The following is a 17,296-nucleotide window of genomic DNA, read 5'->3' as shown; positions in this document are numbered from 1 at the left end:
TTGACAAATTACCCTTCTGCATGTTTGAAAAAAAGAAACTCTGTTTGCTTTTCTCATTTCTGGTGGATTTTAAAAAAGGAAACTACACTGTAAAAGACAACGGCACGCAGTGTTCCTAAGTGGTCTCCCTCCCAAGTACTGACTGCGCTCGACGCTGCTTAACTTCGGTGATCGGACGAGAACCGGTGTTTTCAGCGTGATATGGCCATTGCCGAGAACTTTAGTTACTTATTCGAATTTAAAACTAATTTGACAAATTACCCTTCTGCATGTTTGAAAAAAAGAAACTCTGTTTGCTTTTCTCATATCTGGTGGATTTTAAAAAAGGAAACTACACTGTAAAAGACAACGGCACGCAGTGTTCCTAAGTGGTCTCCCTCCCAAGTTCTAACTGCGCTCGACGCTGCTTAACTTCGGTGATCGGACGAGAACCGGTGTTTTCAGCGTGATATGGCCGTTGCCGAGAACTTTAGTTAGTTATTCGAATTTAAAACTAATTTGACAAATTACCCTTCTGCATGTTTGAAAGATAAGAAACTCTGTTTGCTTTTCTCATATCTGGTAGATTTTAAAAAAGGAAACTAAACTGTAAAAGACAACGGCACGCAGTGTTCCTAAGTGGTCTCCCTCCCAAGTACTGACTGCGCTCGACGCTGGTTAACTTCGGTGATCGGACGAGAACCGGTGTTTTCAGCGTGATATGGCCGTTGCCGAGAACTTTAGTTAGTTATTCGAATGTAAAACTAATTTGACAAATAACCCTTCTGCATGTTTGAAAAAAAAGAAACTCTGTTTGCTTTTCTCATATCTGGTGGATTTTAAAAAGGAAAATACACTGTAAAAGACAACGGCACGCAGTGTTCCTAATTGTTCTCCCTCCCAAGTACTGACTGCGCTTGACGCTGCTTAATTTCGGTGATCGGACGAGAACCGGTGTTTTCAGCGTTATATTGTCGTCGCCGAGATCTTTAGTTAGTTATTCGAATTTAAAACTAATTTGACAAATTACCCTTCTGCATGTTCGAAAAAAAGAAACTCGGTTTGCTTTTCTCATATCTGGTGGATTTTAAAAAAGGAAACTACACTGTAAAAGACAACGGCACGCAGTGTTCCTAATTGGTCTCCCTCCCAAGTTTTGTATGCGCTTGACGCTGCTTAATTTCGGTGATCGGACGAGAACCGGTGTTTTCAGCGTGATATGGCCGTTGCCGAGAACTTTAGTTAGTTATTCGAATTTAAAACTAATTTGACAAATTACCCTTCTGCATGTTTGAAAAAAAAGAAACTCTGTTTGCTTTTCTCATTTCTGGTGGATTTTAAAAAAGGAAACTACAGTGTAAAAGACAACGGCACGCAGTGTTCCTAAGTGGTCTCCCTCCCAAGTACTGACTGCGCTCGACGCTGCTTAACTTCGGTGATCGGACGAGAACCGGTGTTTTCAGCGTGATATGGCCATTGCCGAGTACTTTAGTTACTTATTCGAATTTAAAACTAATTTGACAAATTACCCTTCTGCATGTTTGAAAAAAAGAAACTGTTTGCTTTTCTCATATCTGGTGGATTTTAAAAAAGGAAACTACACTGTAAAGATAACGGCACGCAGTGTTCCTAAGTGGTCTCCCTCCCAAGTACTGACTGCGCTCGACGCTGCTTAACTTCGGTGATCGGACGAGAACCGGTGTTTTCAGCGTGATATGGCCGTTGCCGAGAACTTTAGTTAGTTATTCGAATTTAAAACTAATTTGACAAATTACCCTTCTGCATGTTTGAAAAAAAAAGAAACTCTGTTTGCTTTTCTCATATCTGGTGGATTTTAAAAAAGGAAACTACACTGTAAAAGACAACGGCACGCAGTGTTCCTAAGTGGTCTCCCTCCCAAGTTCTAACTGCGCTCGACGCTGCTTAACTTCGGTGATCGGACGAGAACCGGTGTTTTCAGCGTGATATGGCCGTTGGCGAGAACTTTAGTTAATTATTCGAATTTAAAACTAATTTGACAAATTACCCTTCTGCATGTTTTCAAAAAATAAAAAAAAGAAACTCTGTTTGCTTTTCTCATATCTGGTAGATTATAAAAAAGGAAACTAAACTGTAAAAGACAACGGCACGCAGTGTTCCTAAGTGGTCTCCCTCCCAAGTACTGACTGCGCTCGACGCTGCTTAACTTCGGTGATCGGACGAGAACCGGTGTTTTCAGCGTGATATGGCCGTTGCCGAGAACTTTAGTTAGTTATTCGAATTTAAAACTAATTTGACAAATTACCCTTCTGCATGTTTTCAAAAAATAAACAAGTTGGGAAAACCAAAATATTACCTCTCCGTGTCGAGAAGATTATATAAACAAAATTATCCAATGAAAACACTTTTGCCCTCATCCTTTATATATATAGGAGGCAATGAATGAAATATATCACAATGCACGAGCCTTGATAGATACAGGAGGCAACGAAGGAAATATATCGCATGCACGGGCCTTGGTAGATATAGGAGGCAATGAAGGAAATATATCGCATGCACGGGCCTTGGTTGATACAGGAGGCAGTGATAATCTCTCTTTGTACGAGAGGTTTATCTTTAATATTTAAATAAATATAATTATTTTTAATTATTTTAATCTTCAATAATTAACATTAATAATAGTTAAATCGTTTAAAATAAAGTTATACCTATTATCTTCTCAAACTTTGCTAATATTGACGTTTAAAGTGAAGGGTACCCCTCTTCCCGCTTTTTTCAAATTTTGGGGTATACATACGATTCGATTCCATTGTAATAGTAAGGAAAAAGCGCAATTGCGAAAACCTTTGGTGGCCGATCCCACCTTAGGGAGGCTAGACGTTTCTCGTAACCCTAGCTGATCGCCGCGTATATCCTAAAACCAAACGATGATAATGGAGTAGAAGCCAATGATACAGATTGGTGTCTATGTGGAATAGACGGCATACCAGTGGATGGTGGTGTTAGAAGCCAGTGTAAGTGCAGACTGGTGTCAATGTGGGATTGACAAAGAACAGAAGATGATGGAAGCCAGATAAATACCAGACTGGTGTTCATGTGGGATGGACAAAGATCAGAAGATGGTGGTGTGAGAACACAAGTAGAGGAGCTATTTCCGTGACTGTGAAAGCAGTTCGGAAATGGCGAACACGTTTGCTCCGATACGCAATCTGCGAACGCGGTCACGTGGGTGTAACAACGGACAGACACACACACACACACACACAGACAGACAGACAGACAGACACGGCCGTTACAGAACCTCTCCTGGACTACGTCACACGGAGAGGTAAAAAAAGAAACTCTGTTTGCTTTTCTCATATCTGGTAGATTTTAAAAAAGGAAACTACACTGTAAAAGACAACGGCACGCAGTGTTCCTAAGTGGTCTCCCTCCCAAGTTCTAACTGCGCTCGACGCTGCTTAATTTCGGTGATCGGACGAGAACCGGTGTTTTCAGCGTGATATTGTCGTCGCCGAGATCTTTAGTTAGTTATTCGAATTTAAAACTAATTTGACAAATTACCCTTCTGCATGTTTGAAAAAAAGAAACTCTGTTTGCTTTTCTCATATCTGGTGGATTTTAAAAAAGGAAACTACACTGTAAAAGACAACGGCACGCAGTGTTCCTAATTGGTCTCCCTCCCAAGTTTTGTATGCGCTTGACGCTGCTTAATTTCGGTGATCGGACGAGAACCGGTGTTTTCAGCGTGATATGGCCGTCGCCGAGATCTTTAGTTAGTTATTCGAAGTTAAAACTAATTTGACAAATTACCCTTCTGCATGTTTGAAAGATAAGAAACTCTGTTTGCTTTTCTCATATCTGGTGGATTTTAAAAAAGGAAACTAAACTGTAAAAGACAACGGCACGCAGTGTTCCTAAGTGGTCTCCCTCCCAAGTACTGACTGCGCTTGACGCTGCTTAATTTCGGTGATCGGACGAGAACCGGTGTTTTCAGCGTGATATGGCCGTCGCCGAGATCTTTAGTTAGTTATTCGAATTTAAAACTAATTTGACAAATTACCCTTCTTCATGTTTGAAAGATAAGAAAATCCATTTGCTTTTCTCATATCTGGTGGATTTTAAAAAAGGAAACTACACTGTAAAAGACAACGGCACGCAGTGTTCCTAAGTGGTCTCCCTCCCAAGTACTGACTGCGCTCGACGCTGCTTAACTTCGGTGATCGGACGAGAACCGGTGTTTTCAGCGTGATATGGAAGTTGCCGACAACTTTAGTTAGTTATTCGAATGTAAAACTAATTTGAAAAATAACCCTTCTGCATGTTTGAAAAAAAAGAAACTCTGTTTGCTTTTCTCATATCTGGTGTATTTTAAAAAGGAAAATACACTGTAAAAGACAACGGCACGCAGTGTTCCTAATTGTTCTCCCTCCCAAGTACTGACTGCGCTTGACGCTGCTTAATTTCGGTGATCGGACGAGAACCGGTGTTTTCAGCGTGATATTGTCGTCGCCGAGATCTTTAGTTAGTTATTCGAATTTAAAACTAATTTGACAAATTACCCTTCTGCATGTTTGAAAAAAAGAAACTCTGTTCGCTTTTCTCATATCTGGTGGATTTTAAAAAAGGAAACTACACTGTAAAAGACAACGGCACGCAGTGTTCCTAATTGGTCTCCCTCCCAAGTTTTGTATGCGCTTGACGCTGCTTAATTTCGGTGATCGGACGAGAACCGGTGTTTTCAGCGTGATATGGCCGTCGCCGAGATCTTTAGTTAGTTATTCGAAGTTAAAACTAATTTCACAAATTACCCTTCTGCATGTTTGAAAGATAAGAAACTCTGTTTGCTTTTCTCATATCTGGTGGATTTTAAAAAAGGAAACTAAACTGTAAAAGACAACGGCACGCAGTGTTCCTAAGTGGTCTCCCTCCCAAGTACTGACTGCGCTTGACGCTGCTTAATTTCGGTGATCGGACGAGAACCGGTGTTTTCAGCGTGATATGGCCGTCGCCGAGATCTTTAGTTAGTTATTCGAATTTAAAACTAATTTGACAAATAACCCTTCTTCATGTTTGAAAGATAAGAAAATCTGTTTGCTTTTCTCATATCTGGTGGATTTTAAAAAAGGAAACTACACCGAAAAGACAACGGCACGCAGTGTTCCTAAGTGGTCTCCCTCCCAAGTACTGACTGCGCTCGACGCTGCTTAACTTCGGTGATCGGACGAGAACCGGTGTTTTCAGCGTGATATGGCCGTTGCCGAGAACTTTAGTTAATTATTCGAATTTAAAACTAATTTGACAAATTACCCTTCTGCATGTTTTCAAAAAATAAAAAAAAGAAACTCTGTTTGCTTTTCTCATATCTGGTAGATTTTAAAAAAGGAAACTAAACTGTAAAAGACAACGGCACGCAGTGTTCCTAAGTGGTCTCCCTCCCAAGTACTGACTGCGCTCGACGCTGCTTAACTTCGGTGATCGGACGAGAACCGGTGTTTTCAGCGTGATATGGCCGTTGCCGAGAACTTTAGTTAGTTATTCGAATTTAAAACTAATTTGACAAATTACCCTTCTGCATGTTTTCAAAAAATAAACAAGTCGGGAAAACCAAAATATTACCTCTCCGTGTCGAGAAGATTATATAACCTTAAGTATCGAATGAAAACGTCGACCTTTTTGCTCTCATCCTTTCCCGCGCTTTGCGCTTCCGCATTTCATCCTTACTCTCAACATTATCTTCCTCCATTTTACATACAAAAATCAAATACTCACAAAAATAAGTGGCAAAAACCTGCTGGCTCTTTACAACCACTTAATTTGACTTAATATCCAATTTCCAACAACAATAATATACCGGTAGTTTAATTGACAACCTACTAGCATCGAAATTCTCATTAAGAATGGCTCCCGCGGTAAAAAAACGGCAATTTTCAACTAGGTGGGCGTTATCTCATTAGATTTGAAAAATATCATTTGTCTTTTTTACCAATGCCTAACCGTTTGGATTTTTTAAAGCAATCTTGGCACCAAAAAATATTTTTGAATGAGGATAAAAAAGGTCTATTCTCTCGTAATTTTTAAAGCTTTTCTCATGATTACTCTATACAACAGTAACAAGGAGTATAAACCCATTAGTGGAAGCAGTATTTTTTTCCCAAAACAATCTCGCTTATGTTTATGCAATGAATGAAATATATCACAATGCACGGGCCTTGATAGACATAGGTGGCAATGAAGGAAATATATCACATGCACGGGCCTTGGTAGATATAGGAGGCAATGATAATCTCTCTCTTTGCACGAGAGGTTTATCTTTAATATTTAAATAAATATAATTATTTTTAATTATTTTAATCTTCAATAATTAACATTAATAATAGTTAAATCGTTTAAAATAAAGTTATACCTATTATCATCTCAAACTTTGCTAATATTGACGTTTAAAGTGACGGGTACCCCTCTTGCCCGCTTTTTTCAAATTTGGGGTATATATACGATTCGTTTCCATTATAATAGTAAGGAAAAAGCGCAATTGCGAAAACCTTTGGTGGAGATCCCACCTTAGGGAGGCTAGACGTTTCTCGTAACCCTAGCTGATCGCCGCGTATATCCTAAAACCAAACGATGATAATGGAGTAGAAGCCAATGATACAGATTGGTGTCTATGTGGAATAGACGGAAGACCAGTGGATGGTGGTGTTAAAAGCCAGTGTAAGTGCAGACTGGTGTCAATGTGGAATTGACAAAGAACAGAAGATGGTGGGTGGTGTTGGAAGGCAGAAAAATACCAGACTTCTGTTCATGTGGGATGGACGAAGACCAAACATGGTGGTGTTGAGAACTCAAGTATAGAGTAGCCAACGCAGAGAAATACAATTTTCCAAATTTCTGTGAACTGTCAATGCGGTCCGGAAATTGGGAACACGTTTGCTCCGATACGCAAACTGCGAACGCGGTCACGTGGGTGTAACAACGGACAGACAGACACACACACACACACACACAGACAGACACGGCCGTTACAGAACCTCTCCTGGACTACGTCACACGGAGAGGTAAAAAAAGAAACTCTGTTTGCTTTTCTCATATCTGGTAGATTTTAAAAAAGGAAACTACACTGTAAAAGACAACGGCACGCAGTGTTCCTAAGTGGTCTCCCTCCCAAGTTCTAACTGCGCTCGACGCTGCTTAACTTCGGTGATCGGACGAGAACCGGTGTTTTCAGCGTGATATGGCCGTTGCCGAGAACTTTAGTTAGTTATTCGAATGTAAAACTAATTTGACAAATAACCCTTCTGCATGTTTGAAAAAAAAGAAACTCTGTTTGCTTTTCTCATATCTGGTGTATTTTAAAAAGGAAAATACACTGTAAAAGACAACGGCACGAAGTGTTCCTAATTGTTCTCCCTCCCAAGTACTGACTGCGCTTGACGCTGCTTAATTTCGGTGATCGGACGAGAACCGGTGTTTTCAGCGTGATATTGTCGTCGCCGAGATCTTTAGTTAGTTATTCGAATTTAAAACTAATTTGACAAATTACCCTTCTGCATGTTTGAAAAAAAGAAACTCTGTTTGCTTTTCTCATATCTGGTGGATTTTAAAAAAGGAAACTACACTGTAAAAGACAACGGCACGAAGTGTTCCTAATTGTTCTCCCTCCCAAGTACTGACTGCGCTCTACGCTGCTTAACTTCGGTGATCGGACGAGAACCGGTGTTTTCAGCGTGATATGGCCGTTGCCGAGAACTTTAGTTAGTTATTCGAATTTAAAACTAATTTGACAAATTACCCTTCTGCATGTTTGAAAAAAAAGAAACTATGTTTGCTTTTCTCATATCTGGTGGATTTTAAAAAAGGAAACTACACTGTAAAAGACAATGGCACGCAGTGTTCCTAATTGTTCTCCCTCCCAAGTACTGACTGCGCTTGACGCTGCTTAATTTCGGTGATCGGACGAGAACCGGTGTTTTCAGCGTGATATTGTCGTCGCCGAGATCTTTAGTTAGTTATTCGAATTTAAAACTAATTTGACAAATTACCCTTCTGCATGTTTGAAAAAAAGAAACTCTGTTTGCTTTTCTCATATCTGGTGGATTTTAAAAAAGGAAACTACACTGTAAAAGACAACGGCACGCAGTGTTCCTAATTGGTCTCCCTCCCAAGTTTTGTATGCGCTTGACGCTGCTTAATTTCGGTGATCGGACGAGAACCGGTGTTTTCAGCGTGATATGGCTGTCGCCGAGATCTTTAGTTAGTTATTCGAAGTTAAAAGTAATTTGACAAATTACCCTTCTGCATGTTTGAAAAAATAGAAACTCTGTTTGCTTTTCTCATATCTGGTGGATTTTAAAAAAGGAAACTACATTGTAAAAGACAACGGCACGCAGTGTTCCTAAGTGGTCTCCCTCTCAAGTACTGACTGCGCTCTACGCTGCTTAACTTCGGTGATCGGACGAGAACCGGTGTTTTCAGCGTGATATGGCCGTTGCCGAGAACTTTAGTTAGTTATTCGAATTTAAAACTAATTTGACAAATTACCCTTCTGCATGTTTGAAAAAAAAGAAACTCTGTTTGCTTTTCTCATATCTGGTGGATTATAAAAAAGGAAACTAAACTGTAAAAGACAACGGCACGCAGTGCTCCTAAGTGGTCTCCCTCCCAAGTACTGACTGCGCTTGACGCTGCTTAACTTCGGTGATCGGACGAGAACCGGTGTTTTCAGCGCGATATGGCCGTTGCCGAGAACTTTAGTTAGTTATTCGAATTTAAAACTAATTTGACAAATTACCCTTCTGCATGTTTGAAAAAAAAAGAAACTCTGTTTGCTTTTCTCGTATCTGGTGGATTTTAAAAAAGGAAACTACATTGTAAAAGACAACGGCACGCAGTGTTCCTAAGTGGTCTCCCTCCCAAGTACTGACTGCGCTCTACGCTGCTTAACTTCGGTGATCGGACGAGAACCGGTGTTTTCAGCGTGATATGGCCGTTGCCGAGAACTTTAGTTAGTTATTCGAATTTAAAACTAATTTGACAAATTACCCTTCTGCATGTTTGAAAAAAAAAGAAACTCTGTTTGCTTTTCTCATATCTGGTGGATTATAAAAAAGGAAACTAAACTGTAAAAGACAACGGCACGCAGTGTTCCTAAGTGGTCTCCCTCCCAAGTACTGACTGCGCTTGACGCTGCTTAACTTCGGTGATCGGACGAGAACCGGTGTTTTCAGCGTGATATGGCCGTCGCCGAGATCTTTAGTTAGTTATTCGAAGTTAAAACTAATTTGACAAATTACCCTTCTGCATGTTTGAAAAAAAAGAAACTCTGTTTGCTTTTCTCATATCTGGTGGATTTTAAAAAAGGAAACTACATTGTAAAAGACAACGGCACGCAGTGTTCCTAAGTGGTCTCCCTCCCAAGTACTGACTGCGCTCTACGCTGCTTAACTTCGGTGATCGGACGAGAACCGGTGTTTTCAGCGTGATATGGCCGTTGCCGAGAACTTTAGTTAGTTATTCGAATTTAAAACTAATTTGACAAATTACCCTTCTGCATGTTTGAAAAAAAAAGAAACTCTGTTTGCTTTTCTCATATCTGGTGGATTATAAAAAAGGAAACTAAACTGTAAAAGACAACGGCACGCAGTGTTCCTAAGTGGTCTCCCTCCCAAGTACTGACTGCGCTCGACGCTGCTTAACTTCGGTGATCGGACGAGAACCGGTGTTTTCAGCGTGATATGGCCGTCGCCGAGATCTTTAGTTAGTTATTCGAAGTTAAAACTAATTTGACAAATTACCCTTCTGCATGTTTGAAAAAAAAGAAACTCTGTTTGCTTTTCTCATATCTGGTGGATTTTAAAACAGGAAACTACACTGTAAAAGACAACGGCACGCAGTGTTCCTAATTGGTCTCCCTCCCAAGTACTGACTGCGCTTGACGCTGCTTAATTTCGGTGATCGGACGAGAACCGGTGTTTTCAGCGTGATATTGTCGTCGCCGAGATCTTTAGTTAGTTATTCGAATTTAAAACTAATTTGACAAATTACCCTTCTGCATGTTTGAAAAAAAAGAAACTCTGTTTGCTTTTCTCATATCTGGTGGATTTTATAAAAGGAAACTACACTGTAAAAGACAACGGCACGCAGTGTTCCTAATTGGTCTCCCTCCCAAGTTTTGTATGCGCTTGACGCTGCTTAATTTCGGTGATCGGACGAGAACCGGTGTTTTCAGCGTGATATGGCCGTCGCCGAGATCTTTAGTTAGTTATTCAAAGTTAAAACTAATTTGACAAATTACCCTTCTGCATGTTTGAAAAAAAAGAAACTCTGTTTGCTTTTCTCATATCTGGTGGATTATAAAAAAGGAAACTAAACTGTAAAAGACAACGGCACGCAGTGTTCCTAAGTGGTCTCCCTCCCAAGTACTGACTGCGCTCGACGCTGCTTAACTTCGGTGATCGGACGAGAACCGGTGTTTTCAGCGTGATATGGCCGTCGCCGAGATCTTTAGTTAGTTATTCGAAGTTAAAACTAATTTGACAAATTACCCTTCTGCATGTTTGAAAAAAAAGAAACTCTGTTTGCTTTTCTCATATCTGGTGGATTTTAAAACAGGAAACTACACTGTAAAAGACAACGGCACGCAGTGTTCCTAATTGGTCTCCCTCCCAAGTACTGACTGCGCTTGACGCTGCTTAATTTCGGTGATCGGACGAGAACCGGTGTTTTCAGCGTGATATTGTCGTCGCCGAGATCTTTAGTTAGTTATTCGAATTTAAAACTAATTTGACAAATTACCCTTCTGCATGTTTGAAAAAAAAGAAACTCTGTTTGCTTTTCTCATATCTGGTGGATTTTATAAAAGGAAACTACACTGTAAAAGACAACGGCACGCAGTGTTCCTAATTGGTCTCCCTCCCAAGTTTTGTATGCGCTTGACGCTGCTTAATTTCGGTGATCGGACGAGAACCGGTGTTTTCAGCGTGATATGGCCGTCGCCGAGATCTTTAGTTAGTTATTCAAAGTTAAAACTAATTTGACAAATTACCCTTCTGCATTTTTGAAAAAAAAGAAACTCTGTTTGCTTTTCTCATATCTGGTGGATTATAAAAAAGGAAACTAAACTGTAAAAGACAACGGCACGCAGTGTTCCTAAGTGGTCTCCCTCCCAAGTACTGACTGCGCTTGACGCTGCTTAATTTCGGTGATCGGACGAGAACCGGTGTTTTCAGCGTGATTTGGCCGTTGCCGAGAACTTTAGTTAGTTATTCGAATTTAAAACTAATTTGACAAATTACCCTTCTGCATGTTTGAAAAAAAGAAACTCTGTTTGCTTTTCTCGTATCTGGTGGATTTTAAAAAAGGAAACTACATTGTAAAAGACAACGGCACGCAGTGTTCCTAAGTGGTCTCCCTCCCAAGTACTGACTGCGCTCTACGCTGCTTAACTTCGGTGATCGGACGAGAACCGGTGTTTTCAGCGTTATATGGCCGTTGCCGAGAACTTTAGTTAGTTATTCGAATTTAAAACTAATTTGACAAATTACCCTTCTGCATGTTTGAAAAAAAAAGAAACTCTGTTTGCTTTTCTCATATCTGGTGGATTTTAAAAAAGGAAACTACACTGTAAAAGACAACGGCACGCAGTGTTCCTAAGTGGTCTTCCTCCAAAGTACTGACTGCGCTCGACGCTGCTTAACTTCGGTGATCGGACGAGAACCGGTGTTTTCAGCGTGATATGGCCGTCGCCGAGATCTTTAGTTAGTTATTCGAAGTTAAAAGTAATTTGACAAATTACCCTTCTGCATGTTTGAAAAAAAGAAACTCTGTTTGCTTTTCTCATATCTGGTGGATTTTAAAAAAGGAAACTACACTGTAAAAGACAACGGCACGCAGTGTTCCTTAGTGGTCTCCCTCCTAAGTACTGACTGCGCTCGACGCTGCTTAACTTCGGTGATCGGACAAGAACCGGTGTTTTCAGCGTGATATGGCCGTTGCCGAGAACTTTAGTTAGTTATTCGAATTTAAAACTAATTTGACAAATTACACTTCTGCATGTTTGAAAAAAAAGAAACTCTGTTTGCTTTTCTCATATCTGGTGGATTTTAAAAAAGGAAACTACACTGTAAAAGACAACGGCACGCAGTGTTCCTAAGTGGTCTCCCTCCCAAGTTCTAACTGCGCTCGACGCTGCTTAACTTCGGTGATCGGACGAGAACCGGTGTTTTCAGCGTGATATGGCCGTTGCCGAGAACTTTAGTTAGTTATTCGAATTTAAAACTAATTTGACAAATTACCCTTCTGCATGTTTTCAAAAAATAAAAAAAAGAAACTCTGTTTGCTTTTCTCATATCTGGTAGATTTTAAAAAAGGAAACTAAACTGTAAAAGACAACGGCACGCAGTGTTCCTAAGTGGTCTCCCTCCCAAGTACTGACTGCGCTCGACGCTGCTTAACTTCGGTGATCGGACGAGAACCGGTGTTTTCAGCGTGATATGGCCGTTGCCGAGAACTGTGGTTAATTATTCGAATTAAAAACTAATTAGACAAATTACCCTTAAGCATTTTTTCAAAAAATAAAAAAAGAAACACTGTTTGCTTTTCTCATATCTGGTGGATTTTAAAAAAGGGAACTAAACTATAAAAGACAACGGCACACAGTGTTCCTAATTGGTCTCCCTCCCAATTACTGACTGCGCTTGACGCTGCTTAATTTCGGTGATCGGACGAGAACCGGTGTTTTCAGCGTGATATGGCCGTTACCGAGAACTTTAGTTAGTTATTCGAATGTAAAACTAATTTGACAAATAACCCTTCTGCATGTTTGAAAAAAAAGAAACTCTGTTTGCTTTTCTCATATCTGGTGGATTTTTAAAAAAAAATACACTGTAAAAGACAACGGCACGCAGTGTTCCTAATTGTTTTCCCTCCCAAGTACTGACTGCGCTTGACGCTGCTTAATTTCGGTGATCGGACGAGAACCGGTGTTTTCAGCGTGATATTGTCGTCGCCGAGATCTTTAGTTAGTTATTCGAATTTAAAACTAATTTGACAAATTACCCTTCTGCATGTTTGAAAAAAAAGAAACTCTGTTTGCTTTTCTCATATCTGGTGGATTTTAAAAAAGGAAACTACACTGTAAAAGACAACGGCACGCAGTGTTCCTAATTGGTCTCCCTCCCAAGTACTGACTGCGCTTGACGCTGCTTAATTTCGGTGACCGGACGAGAACCGGTGTTTTCAGCGTGATATGGCCGTCGCCGAGATCTCTAGTTAGTTATTCGAATTTAAAACTAATTTGACAAATTACCCTTCTGCATGTTTGAAAAAAAGAAACTCTGTTTGCTTTTCTCATATCTGGTGGATTTTAAAAAAGGAAACTAAACTGTAAAAGACAACGGCACGCAGTGTTCCTAAGTGGTCTCCCTCCCAAGTACTGACTGCGCTTGACGCTGCTTAATTTCGGTGATCGGACGAGAACCGGTGTTTTCAGCGTGATATTGTCGTCGCCGAGATCTTTAGTTAGTTATTCGAATTTAAAACTAATTTGACAAATTACCCTTCTGCATGTTTGAAAAAAAAGAAACTCTGTTTGCTTTTCTCATATCTGGTGGATTTTATAAAAGGAAACTACACTGTAAAAGACAACGGCACGCAGTGTTTCTAATTGGTCTCCCTCCCAAGTTTTGTATGCGCTTGACGCTGCTTAATTTCGGTGATCGGACGAGAACCGGTGTTTTCAGCGTGATATGGCCGTCGCCGAGATCTTTAGTTAGTTATTCAAAGTTAAAACTAATTTGACAAATTACCCTTCTGCATGTTTGAAAAAAAAGAAACTCTGTTTGCTTTTCTCATATCTGGTGGATTATAAAAAAGGAAACTAAACTGTAAAAGACAACGGCACGCAGTGTTCCTAAGTGGTCTCCCTCCCAAGTACTGACTGCGCTTGACGCTGCTTAATTTCGGTGATCGGACGAGAACCGGTGTTTTCAGCGTGATTTGGCCGTTGCCGAGAACTTTAGTTAGTTATTCGAATTTAAAACTAATTTGACAAATTACCCTTCTGCATGTTTGAAAAAAAGAAACTCTGTTTGCTTTTCTCGTATCTGGTGGATTTTAAAAAAGGAAACTACATTGTAAAAGACAACGGCACGCAGTGTTCCTAAGTGGTCTCCCTCCCAAGTACTGACTGCGCTCTACGCTGCTTAACTTCGGTGATCGGACGAGAACCGGTGTTTTCAGCGTTATATGGCCGTTGCCGAGAACTTTAGTTAGTTATTCGAATTTAAAACTAATTTGACAAATTACCCTTCTGCATGTTTGAAAAAAAAAGAAACTCTGTTTGCTTTTCTCATATCTGGTGGATTTTAAAAAAGGAAACTACACTGTAAAAGACAACGGCACGCAGTGTTCCTAAGTGGTCTTCCTCCAAAGTACTGACTGCGCTCGACGCTGCTTAACTTCGGTGATCGGACGAGAACCGGTGTTTTCAGCGTGATATGGCCGTCGCCGAGATCTTTAGTTAGTTATTCGAAGTTAAAAGTAATTTGACAAATTACCCTTCTGCATGTTTGAAAAAAAGAAACTCTGTTTGCTTTTCTCATATCTGGTGGATTTTAAAAAAGGAAACTACACTGTAAAAGACAACGGCACGCAGTGTTCCTTAGTGGTCTCCCTCCTAAGTACTGACTGCGCTCGACGCTGCTTAACTTCGGTGATCGGACAAGAACCGGTGTTTTCAGCGTGATATGGCCGTTGCCGAGAACTTTAGTTAGTTATTCGAATTTAAAACTAATTTGACAAATTACACTTCTGCATGTTTGAAAAAAAAGAAACTCTGTTTGCTTTTCTCATATCTGGTGGATTTTGAAAAAGGAAACTACACTGTAAAAGACAACGGCACGCAGTGTTCCTAAGTGGTCTCCCTCCCAAGTTCTAACTGCGCTCGACGCTGCTTAACTTCGGTGATCGGACGAGAACCGGTGTTTTCAGCGTGATATGGCCGTTGCCGAGAACTTTAGTTAGTTATTCGAATTTAAAACTAATTTGACAAATTACCCTTCTGCATGTTTTCAAAAAATAAAAAAAAGAAACTCTGTTTGCTTTTCTCATATCTGGTAGATTTTAAAAAAGGAAACTAAACTGTAAAAGACAACGGCACGCAGTGTTCCTAAGTGGTCTCCCTCCCAAGTACTGACTGCGCTCGACGCTGCTTAACTTCGGTGATCGGACGAGAACCGGTGTTTTCAGCGTGATATGGCCGTTGCCGAGAACTGTGGTTAATTATTCGAATTAAAAACTAATTAGACAAATTACCCTTAAGCATTTTTTCAAAAAATAAAAAAAGAAACACTGTTTGCTTTTCTCATATCTGGTGGATTTTAAAAAAGGGAACTAAACTATAAAAGACAACGGCACACAGTGTTCCTAATTGGTCTCCCTCCCAATTACTGACTGCGCTTGACGCTGCTTAATTTCGGTGATCGGACGAGAACCGGTGTTTTCAGCGTGATATGGCCGTTACCGAGAACTTTAGTTAGTTATTCGAATGTAAAACTAATTTGACAAATAACCCTTCTGCATGTTTGAAAAAAAAGAAACTCTGTTTGCTTTTCTCATATCTGGTGGATTTTTAAAAAAAAATACACTGTAAAAGACAACGGCACGCAGTGTTCCTAATTGTTTTCCCTCCCAAGTACTGACTGCGCTTGACGCTGCTTAATTTCGGTGATCGGACGAGAACCGGTGTTTTCAGCGTGATATTGTCGTCGCCGAGATCTTTAGTTAGTTATTCGAATTTAAAACTAATTTGACAAATTACCCTTCTGCATGTTTGAAAAAAAAGAAACTCTGTTTGCTTTTCTCATATCTGGTGGATTTTAAAAAAGGAAACTACACTGTAAAAGACAACGGCACGCAGTGTTCCTAATTGGTCTCCCTCCCAAGTACTGACTGCGCTTGACGCTGCTTAATTTCGGTGACCGGACGAGAACCGGTGTTTTCAGCGTGATATGGCCGTCGCCGAGATCTCTAGTTAGTTATTCGAATTTAAAACTAATTTGACAAATTACCCTTCTGCATGTTTGAAAAAAAGAAACTCTGTTTGCTTTTCTCATATCTGGTGGATTTTAAAAAAGGAAACTAAACTGTAAAAGACAACGGCACGCAGTGTTCCTAAGTGGTCTCCCTCCCAAGTACTGACTGCGCTTGACGCTGCTTAACTTCGGTGATCGGACGAGAACCGGTGTTTTCAGCGTGATATGGCCGTTGCCGAGAACTTAGTTAGTTATTCGAATGTAAAACTAATTTGACAAATAACCCTTCTGCATGCTTGAAAAAAAGAAACTCTGTTTGCTTTTCTCATATCTGGTGGATTTTAAAAAAAAAATACACTGTAAAAGACAACGGCACGCAGTGTTCCTAATTGTTCTCCTTCCCAAGTACTGACTGCGCTTGACGCTGCTTAATTTCGGTGATCGGACGAGAACCGGTGTTTTCAGCGTGATATTGTCGTCGCCGAGATCTTTAGTTAGTTATTCGAATTTAAAACTAATTTGACAAATTACCCTTCTGCATGTTTGAAAAAAAGAAACTCTGTTTGCTTTTCTCATATCTGGTGGATTTTAAAAAAGGAAACTACACTGTAAAAGACAACGGCACGCAGTGTTCCTAATTGGTCTCCCTCCCAAGTACTGACTGCGCTTGACGCTGCTTAATTTCGGTGACCGGACGAGAACCGGTGTTTTCAGCGTGATATGGCCGTCGCCAAGATCTCTAGTTAGTTATTCGAATTTAAAACTAATTTGACAAATTACCCTTAAGCATTTTTTCAAAAAATAAAAAAAGAAACACTGTTTGCTTTTCTCATATCTGGTGGATTTTAAAAAAGGGAACTAAACTATAAAAGACAACGGCACACAGTGTTCCTAATTGGTCTCCCTCCCAATTACTGACTGCGCTTGACGCTGCTTAATTTCGGTGATCGGACGAGAACCGGTGTTTTCAGCGTGATATGGCCGTTACCGAGAACTTTAGTTAGTTATTCGAATGTAAAACTAATTTGACAAATAACCCTTCTGCATGTTTGAAAAAAAAGAAACTCTGTTTGCTTTTCTCATATCTGGTGGATTTTTAAAAAAAAATACACTGTAAAAGACAACGGCACGCAGTGTTCCTAATTGTTCTCCCTCCCAAGTACTGACTGCGCTTGACGCTGCTTAATTTCGGTGATCGGACGAGAACCGGTGTTTTCAGCGTGATATTGTCGTCGCCGAGATCTTTAGTTAGTTATTCGAATTTAAAACTAATTTGACAAATTACCCTTCTGCATGTTTGAAAAAAAAGA

At 40.1% G+C, this 17,296-nt stretch overlaps 29 non-coding genes and 29 pseudogenes across 29 annotated transcripts; all 58 read right to left on the bottom strand.

Annotated features, from left to right (window-relative positions):
- Window positions 1–94: 94 nt before the first annotated feature.
- On the bottom strand, window positions 95–213 carry LOC149636044 (5S ribosomal RNA). Its single transcript, XR_016373457.1, has one exon. It is a non-coding gene; the product is annotated as a 5S ribosomal RNA (ribosomal RNA).
- A 130-nt stretch (window positions 214–343) lies between these two features.
- Window positions 344–462, bottom strand: LOC149636043 (5S ribosomal RNA). Its single transcript, XR_016372827.1, has one exon. It is a non-coding gene; the product is annotated as a 5S ribosomal RNA (ribosomal RNA).
- Window positions 463–593: 131 nt separating this feature from the next.
- Window positions 594–712, bottom strand: LOC149636042 (5S ribosomal RNA). The gene has a single exon (XR_016372505.1). It is a non-coding gene; the product is annotated as a 5S ribosomal RNA (ribosomal RNA).
- A 130-nt stretch (window positions 713–842) lies between these two features.
- On the bottom strand, window positions 843–961 carry LOC149636041 (5S ribosomal RNA; annotated as a pseudogene).
- Window positions 962–1,091: 130 nt separating this feature from the next.
- Window positions 1,092–1,210, bottom strand: LOC149636040 (5S ribosomal RNA; annotated as a pseudogene).
- A 131-nt stretch (window positions 1,211–1,341) lies between these two features.
- On the bottom strand, window positions 1,342–1,460 carry LOC149636039 (5S ribosomal RNA). The gene has a single exon (XR_016373455.1). It is a non-coding gene; the product is annotated as a 5S ribosomal RNA (ribosomal RNA).
- A 127-nt stretch (window positions 1,461–1,587) lies between these two features.
- Window positions 1,588–1,706, bottom strand: LOC149636038 (5S ribosomal RNA). The gene has a single exon (XR_016372567.1). It is a non-coding gene; the product is annotated as a 5S ribosomal RNA (ribosomal RNA).
- A 132-nt stretch (window positions 1,707–1,838) lies between these two features.
- On the bottom strand, window positions 1,839–1,957 carry LOC149636037 (5S ribosomal RNA). Its single transcript, XR_016373096.1, has one exon. It is a non-coding gene; the product is annotated as a 5S ribosomal RNA (ribosomal RNA).
- Window positions 1,958–2,096: 139 nt separating this feature from the next.
- LOC149636036 (5S ribosomal RNA) lies at window positions 2,097–2,215 on the bottom strand. The gene has a single exon (XR_016373185.1). It is a non-coding gene; the product is annotated as a 5S ribosomal RNA (ribosomal RNA).
- Window positions 2,216–3,355: 1,140 nt separating this feature from the next.
- LOC149636035 (5S ribosomal RNA) lies at window positions 3,356–3,474 on the bottom strand (annotated as a pseudogene).
- Window positions 3,475–3,604: 130 nt separating this feature from the next.
- LOC149636034 (5S ribosomal RNA) lies at window positions 3,605–3,723 on the bottom strand (annotated as a pseudogene).
- Window positions 3,724–3,854: 131 nt separating this feature from the next.
- LOC149636033 (5S ribosomal RNA) lies at window positions 3,855–3,973 on the bottom strand (annotated as a pseudogene).
- Window positions 3,974–4,104: 131 nt separating this feature from the next.
- On the bottom strand, window positions 4,105–4,223 carry LOC149636032 (5S ribosomal RNA; annotated as a pseudogene).
- Window positions 4,224–4,353: 130 nt separating this feature from the next.
- Window positions 4,354–4,472, bottom strand: LOC149636031 (5S ribosomal RNA; annotated as a pseudogene).
- Window positions 4,473–4,602: 130 nt separating this feature from the next.
- Window positions 4,603–4,721, bottom strand: LOC149636030 (5S ribosomal RNA; annotated as a pseudogene).
- Window positions 4,722–4,852: 131 nt separating this feature from the next.
- Window positions 4,853–4,971, bottom strand: LOC149636029 (5S ribosomal RNA; annotated as a pseudogene).
- A 130-nt stretch (window positions 4,972–5,101) lies between these two features.
- Window positions 5,102–5,220, bottom strand: LOC149636028 (5S ribosomal RNA). Its single transcript, XR_016373184.1, has one exon. It is a non-coding gene; the product is annotated as a 5S ribosomal RNA (ribosomal RNA).
- A 139-nt stretch (window positions 5,221–5,359) lies between these two features.
- On the bottom strand, window positions 5,360–5,478 carry LOC149636027 (5S ribosomal RNA). Its single transcript, XR_016373183.1, has one exon. It is a non-coding gene; the product is annotated as a 5S ribosomal RNA (ribosomal RNA).
- A 1,604-nt stretch (window positions 5,479–7,082) lies between these two features.
- Window positions 7,083–7,201, bottom strand: LOC149636026 (5S ribosomal RNA). Its single transcript, XR_016372825.1, has one exon. It is a non-coding gene; the product is annotated as a 5S ribosomal RNA (ribosomal RNA).
- A 130-nt stretch (window positions 7,202–7,331) lies between these two features.
- On the bottom strand, window positions 7,332–7,450 carry LOC149636025 (5S ribosomal RNA; annotated as a pseudogene).
- A 130-nt stretch (window positions 7,451–7,580) lies between these two features.
- Window positions 7,581–7,699, bottom strand: LOC149636024 (5S ribosomal RNA). Its single transcript, XR_016372975.1, has one exon. It is a non-coding gene; the product is annotated as a 5S ribosomal RNA (ribosomal RNA).
- A 131-nt stretch (window positions 7,700–7,830) lies between these two features.
- LOC149636023 (5S ribosomal RNA) lies at window positions 7,831–7,949 on the bottom strand (annotated as a pseudogene).
- A 380-nt stretch (window positions 7,950–8,329) lies between these two features.
- Window positions 8,330–8,448, bottom strand: LOC149636022 (5S ribosomal RNA). The gene has a single exon (XR_016373405.1). It is a non-coding gene; the product is annotated as a 5S ribosomal RNA (ribosomal RNA).
- A 131-nt stretch (window positions 8,449–8,579) lies between these two features.
- Window positions 8,580–8,698, bottom strand: LOC149636021 (5S ribosomal RNA). The gene has a single exon (XR_016372805.1). It is a non-coding gene; the product is annotated as a 5S ribosomal RNA (ribosomal RNA).
- A 132-nt stretch (window positions 8,699–8,830) lies between these two features.
- Window positions 8,831–8,949, bottom strand: LOC149636020 (5S ribosomal RNA). Its single transcript, XR_016373264.1, has one exon. It is a non-coding gene; the product is annotated as a 5S ribosomal RNA (ribosomal RNA).
- Window positions 8,950–9,081: 132 nt separating this feature from the next.
- LOC149636019 (5S ribosomal RNA) lies at window positions 9,082–9,200 on the bottom strand. The gene has a single exon (XR_016372898.1). It is a non-coding gene; the product is annotated as a 5S ribosomal RNA (ribosomal RNA).
- Window positions 9,201–9,331: 131 nt separating this feature from the next.
- On the bottom strand, window positions 9,332–9,450 carry LOC149636018 (5S ribosomal RNA). Its single transcript, XR_016373253.1, has one exon. It is a non-coding gene; the product is annotated as a 5S ribosomal RNA (ribosomal RNA).
- A 132-nt stretch (window positions 9,451–9,582) lies between these two features.
- On the bottom strand, window positions 9,583–9,701 carry LOC149636017 (5S ribosomal RNA). Its single transcript, XR_016373483.1, has one exon. It is a non-coding gene; the product is annotated as a 5S ribosomal RNA (ribosomal RNA).
- A 131-nt stretch (window positions 9,702–9,832) lies between these two features.
- Window positions 9,833–9,951, bottom strand: LOC149636016 (5S ribosomal RNA; annotated as a pseudogene).
- A 131-nt stretch (window positions 9,952–10,082) lies between these two features.
- Window positions 10,083–10,201, bottom strand: LOC149636015 (5S ribosomal RNA; annotated as a pseudogene).
- A 131-nt stretch (window positions 10,202–10,332) lies between these two features.
- On the bottom strand, window positions 10,333–10,451 carry LOC149636014 (5S ribosomal RNA). The gene has a single exon (XR_016373482.1). It is a non-coding gene; the product is annotated as a 5S ribosomal RNA (ribosomal RNA).
- Window positions 10,452–10,582: 131 nt separating this feature from the next.
- LOC149636013 (5S ribosomal RNA) lies at window positions 10,583–10,701 on the bottom strand (annotated as a pseudogene).
- A 131-nt stretch (window positions 10,702–10,832) lies between these two features.
- On the bottom strand, window positions 10,833–10,951 carry LOC149636012 (5S ribosomal RNA; annotated as a pseudogene).
- Window positions 10,952–11,082: 131 nt separating this feature from the next.
- On the bottom strand, window positions 11,083–11,201 carry LOC149636011 (5S ribosomal RNA; annotated as a pseudogene).
- A 130-nt stretch (window positions 11,202–11,331) lies between these two features.
- LOC149636010 (5S ribosomal RNA) lies at window positions 11,332–11,450 on the bottom strand. The gene has a single exon (XR_016372768.1). It is a non-coding gene; the product is annotated as a 5S ribosomal RNA (ribosomal RNA).
- Window positions 11,451–11,582: 132 nt separating this feature from the next.
- LOC149636009 (5S ribosomal RNA) lies at window positions 11,583–11,701 on the bottom strand. The gene has a single exon (XR_016372740.1). It is a non-coding gene; the product is annotated as a 5S ribosomal RNA (ribosomal RNA).
- Window positions 11,702–11,831: 130 nt separating this feature from the next.
- Window positions 11,832–11,950, bottom strand: LOC149636008 (5S ribosomal RNA). Its single transcript, XR_016372974.1, has one exon. It is a non-coding gene; the product is annotated as a 5S ribosomal RNA (ribosomal RNA).
- Window positions 11,951–12,081: 131 nt separating this feature from the next.
- LOC149636007 (5S ribosomal RNA) lies at window positions 12,082–12,200 on the bottom strand. Its single transcript, XR_016372824.1, has one exon. It is a non-coding gene; the product is annotated as a 5S ribosomal RNA (ribosomal RNA).
- Window positions 12,201–12,339: 139 nt separating this feature from the next.
- On the bottom strand, window positions 12,340–12,458 carry LOC149636006 (5S ribosomal RNA). The gene has a single exon (XR_016373182.1). It is a non-coding gene; the product is annotated as a 5S ribosomal RNA (ribosomal RNA).
- Window positions 12,459–12,596: 138 nt separating this feature from the next.
- LOC149636005 (5S ribosomal RNA) lies at window positions 12,597–12,715 on the bottom strand (annotated as a pseudogene).
- Window positions 12,716–12,844: 129 nt separating this feature from the next.
- On the bottom strand, window positions 12,845–12,963 carry LOC149636004 (5S ribosomal RNA; annotated as a pseudogene).
- Window positions 12,964–13,094: 131 nt separating this feature from the next.
- Window positions 13,095–13,213, bottom strand: LOC149636003 (5S ribosomal RNA; annotated as a pseudogene).
- Window positions 13,214–13,343: 130 nt separating this feature from the next.
- On the bottom strand, window positions 13,344–13,462 carry LOC149636002 (5S ribosomal RNA; annotated as a pseudogene).
- Window positions 13,463–13,593: 131 nt separating this feature from the next.
- LOC149636001 (5S ribosomal RNA) lies at window positions 13,594–13,712 on the bottom strand (annotated as a pseudogene).
- Window positions 13,713–13,843: 131 nt separating this feature from the next.
- LOC149636000 (5S ribosomal RNA) lies at window positions 13,844–13,962 on the bottom strand (annotated as a pseudogene).
- A 130-nt stretch (window positions 13,963–14,092) lies between these two features.
- On the bottom strand, window positions 14,093–14,211 carry LOC149635999 (5S ribosomal RNA). The gene has a single exon (XR_016372767.1). It is a non-coding gene; the product is annotated as a 5S ribosomal RNA (ribosomal RNA).
- A 132-nt stretch (window positions 14,212–14,343) lies between these two features.
- On the bottom strand, window positions 14,344–14,462 carry LOC149635998 (5S ribosomal RNA). Its single transcript, XR_016372739.1, has one exon. It is a non-coding gene; the product is annotated as a 5S ribosomal RNA (ribosomal RNA).
- A 130-nt stretch (window positions 14,463–14,592) lies between these two features.
- On the bottom strand, window positions 14,593–14,711 carry LOC149635997 (5S ribosomal RNA). Its single transcript, XR_016372972.1, has one exon. It is a non-coding gene; the product is annotated as a 5S ribosomal RNA (ribosomal RNA).
- Window positions 14,712–14,842: 131 nt separating this feature from the next.
- Window positions 14,843–14,961, bottom strand: LOC149635996 (5S ribosomal RNA). Its single transcript, XR_016372823.1, has one exon. It is a non-coding gene; the product is annotated as a 5S ribosomal RNA (ribosomal RNA).
- Window positions 14,962–15,100: 139 nt separating this feature from the next.
- LOC149635995 (5S ribosomal RNA) lies at window positions 15,101–15,219 on the bottom strand. The gene has a single exon (XR_016373181.1). It is a non-coding gene; the product is annotated as a 5S ribosomal RNA (ribosomal RNA).
- Window positions 15,220–15,357: 138 nt separating this feature from the next.
- LOC149635994 (5S ribosomal RNA) lies at window positions 15,358–15,476 on the bottom strand (annotated as a pseudogene).
- Window positions 15,477–15,605: 129 nt separating this feature from the next.
- LOC149635993 (5S ribosomal RNA) lies at window positions 15,606–15,724 on the bottom strand (annotated as a pseudogene).
- A 131-nt stretch (window positions 15,725–15,855) lies between these two features.
- LOC149635992 (5S ribosomal RNA) lies at window positions 15,856–15,974 on the bottom strand (annotated as a pseudogene).
- A 130-nt stretch (window positions 15,975–16,104) lies between these two features.
- LOC149635991 (5S ribosomal RNA) lies at window positions 16,105–16,223 on the bottom strand. Its single transcript, XR_016372687.1, has one exon. It is a non-coding gene; the product is annotated as a 5S ribosomal RNA (ribosomal RNA).
- Window positions 16,224–16,350: 127 nt separating this feature from the next.
- LOC149635990 (5S ribosomal RNA) lies at window positions 16,351–16,469 on the bottom strand (annotated as a pseudogene).
- A 130-nt stretch (window positions 16,470–16,599) lies between these two features.
- Window positions 16,600–16,718, bottom strand: LOC149635989 (5S ribosomal RNA; annotated as a pseudogene).
- Window positions 16,719–16,856: 138 nt separating this feature from the next.
- On the bottom strand, window positions 16,857–16,975 carry LOC149635988 (5S ribosomal RNA; annotated as a pseudogene).
- A 129-nt stretch (window positions 16,976–17,104) lies between these two features.
- LOC149635987 (5S ribosomal RNA) lies at window positions 17,105–17,223 on the bottom strand (annotated as a pseudogene).
- Window positions 17,224–17,296: the final 73 nt, after the last annotated feature.

Source organism: Phalangium opilio, unplaced genomic scaffold, assembly GCF_054372755.1.
Source record: "Phalangium opilio isolate 3A_F unplaced genomic scaffold, DU_Popi_V2 ptg000095l_1, whole genome shotgun sequence".
Classification (NCBI taxonomy): Eukaryota; Metazoa; Arthropoda; class Arachnida; order Opiliones; family Phalangiidae; genus Phalangium; species Phalangium opilio.
This window is presented reverse-complemented; position numbering and strand designations above follow the sequence as displayed.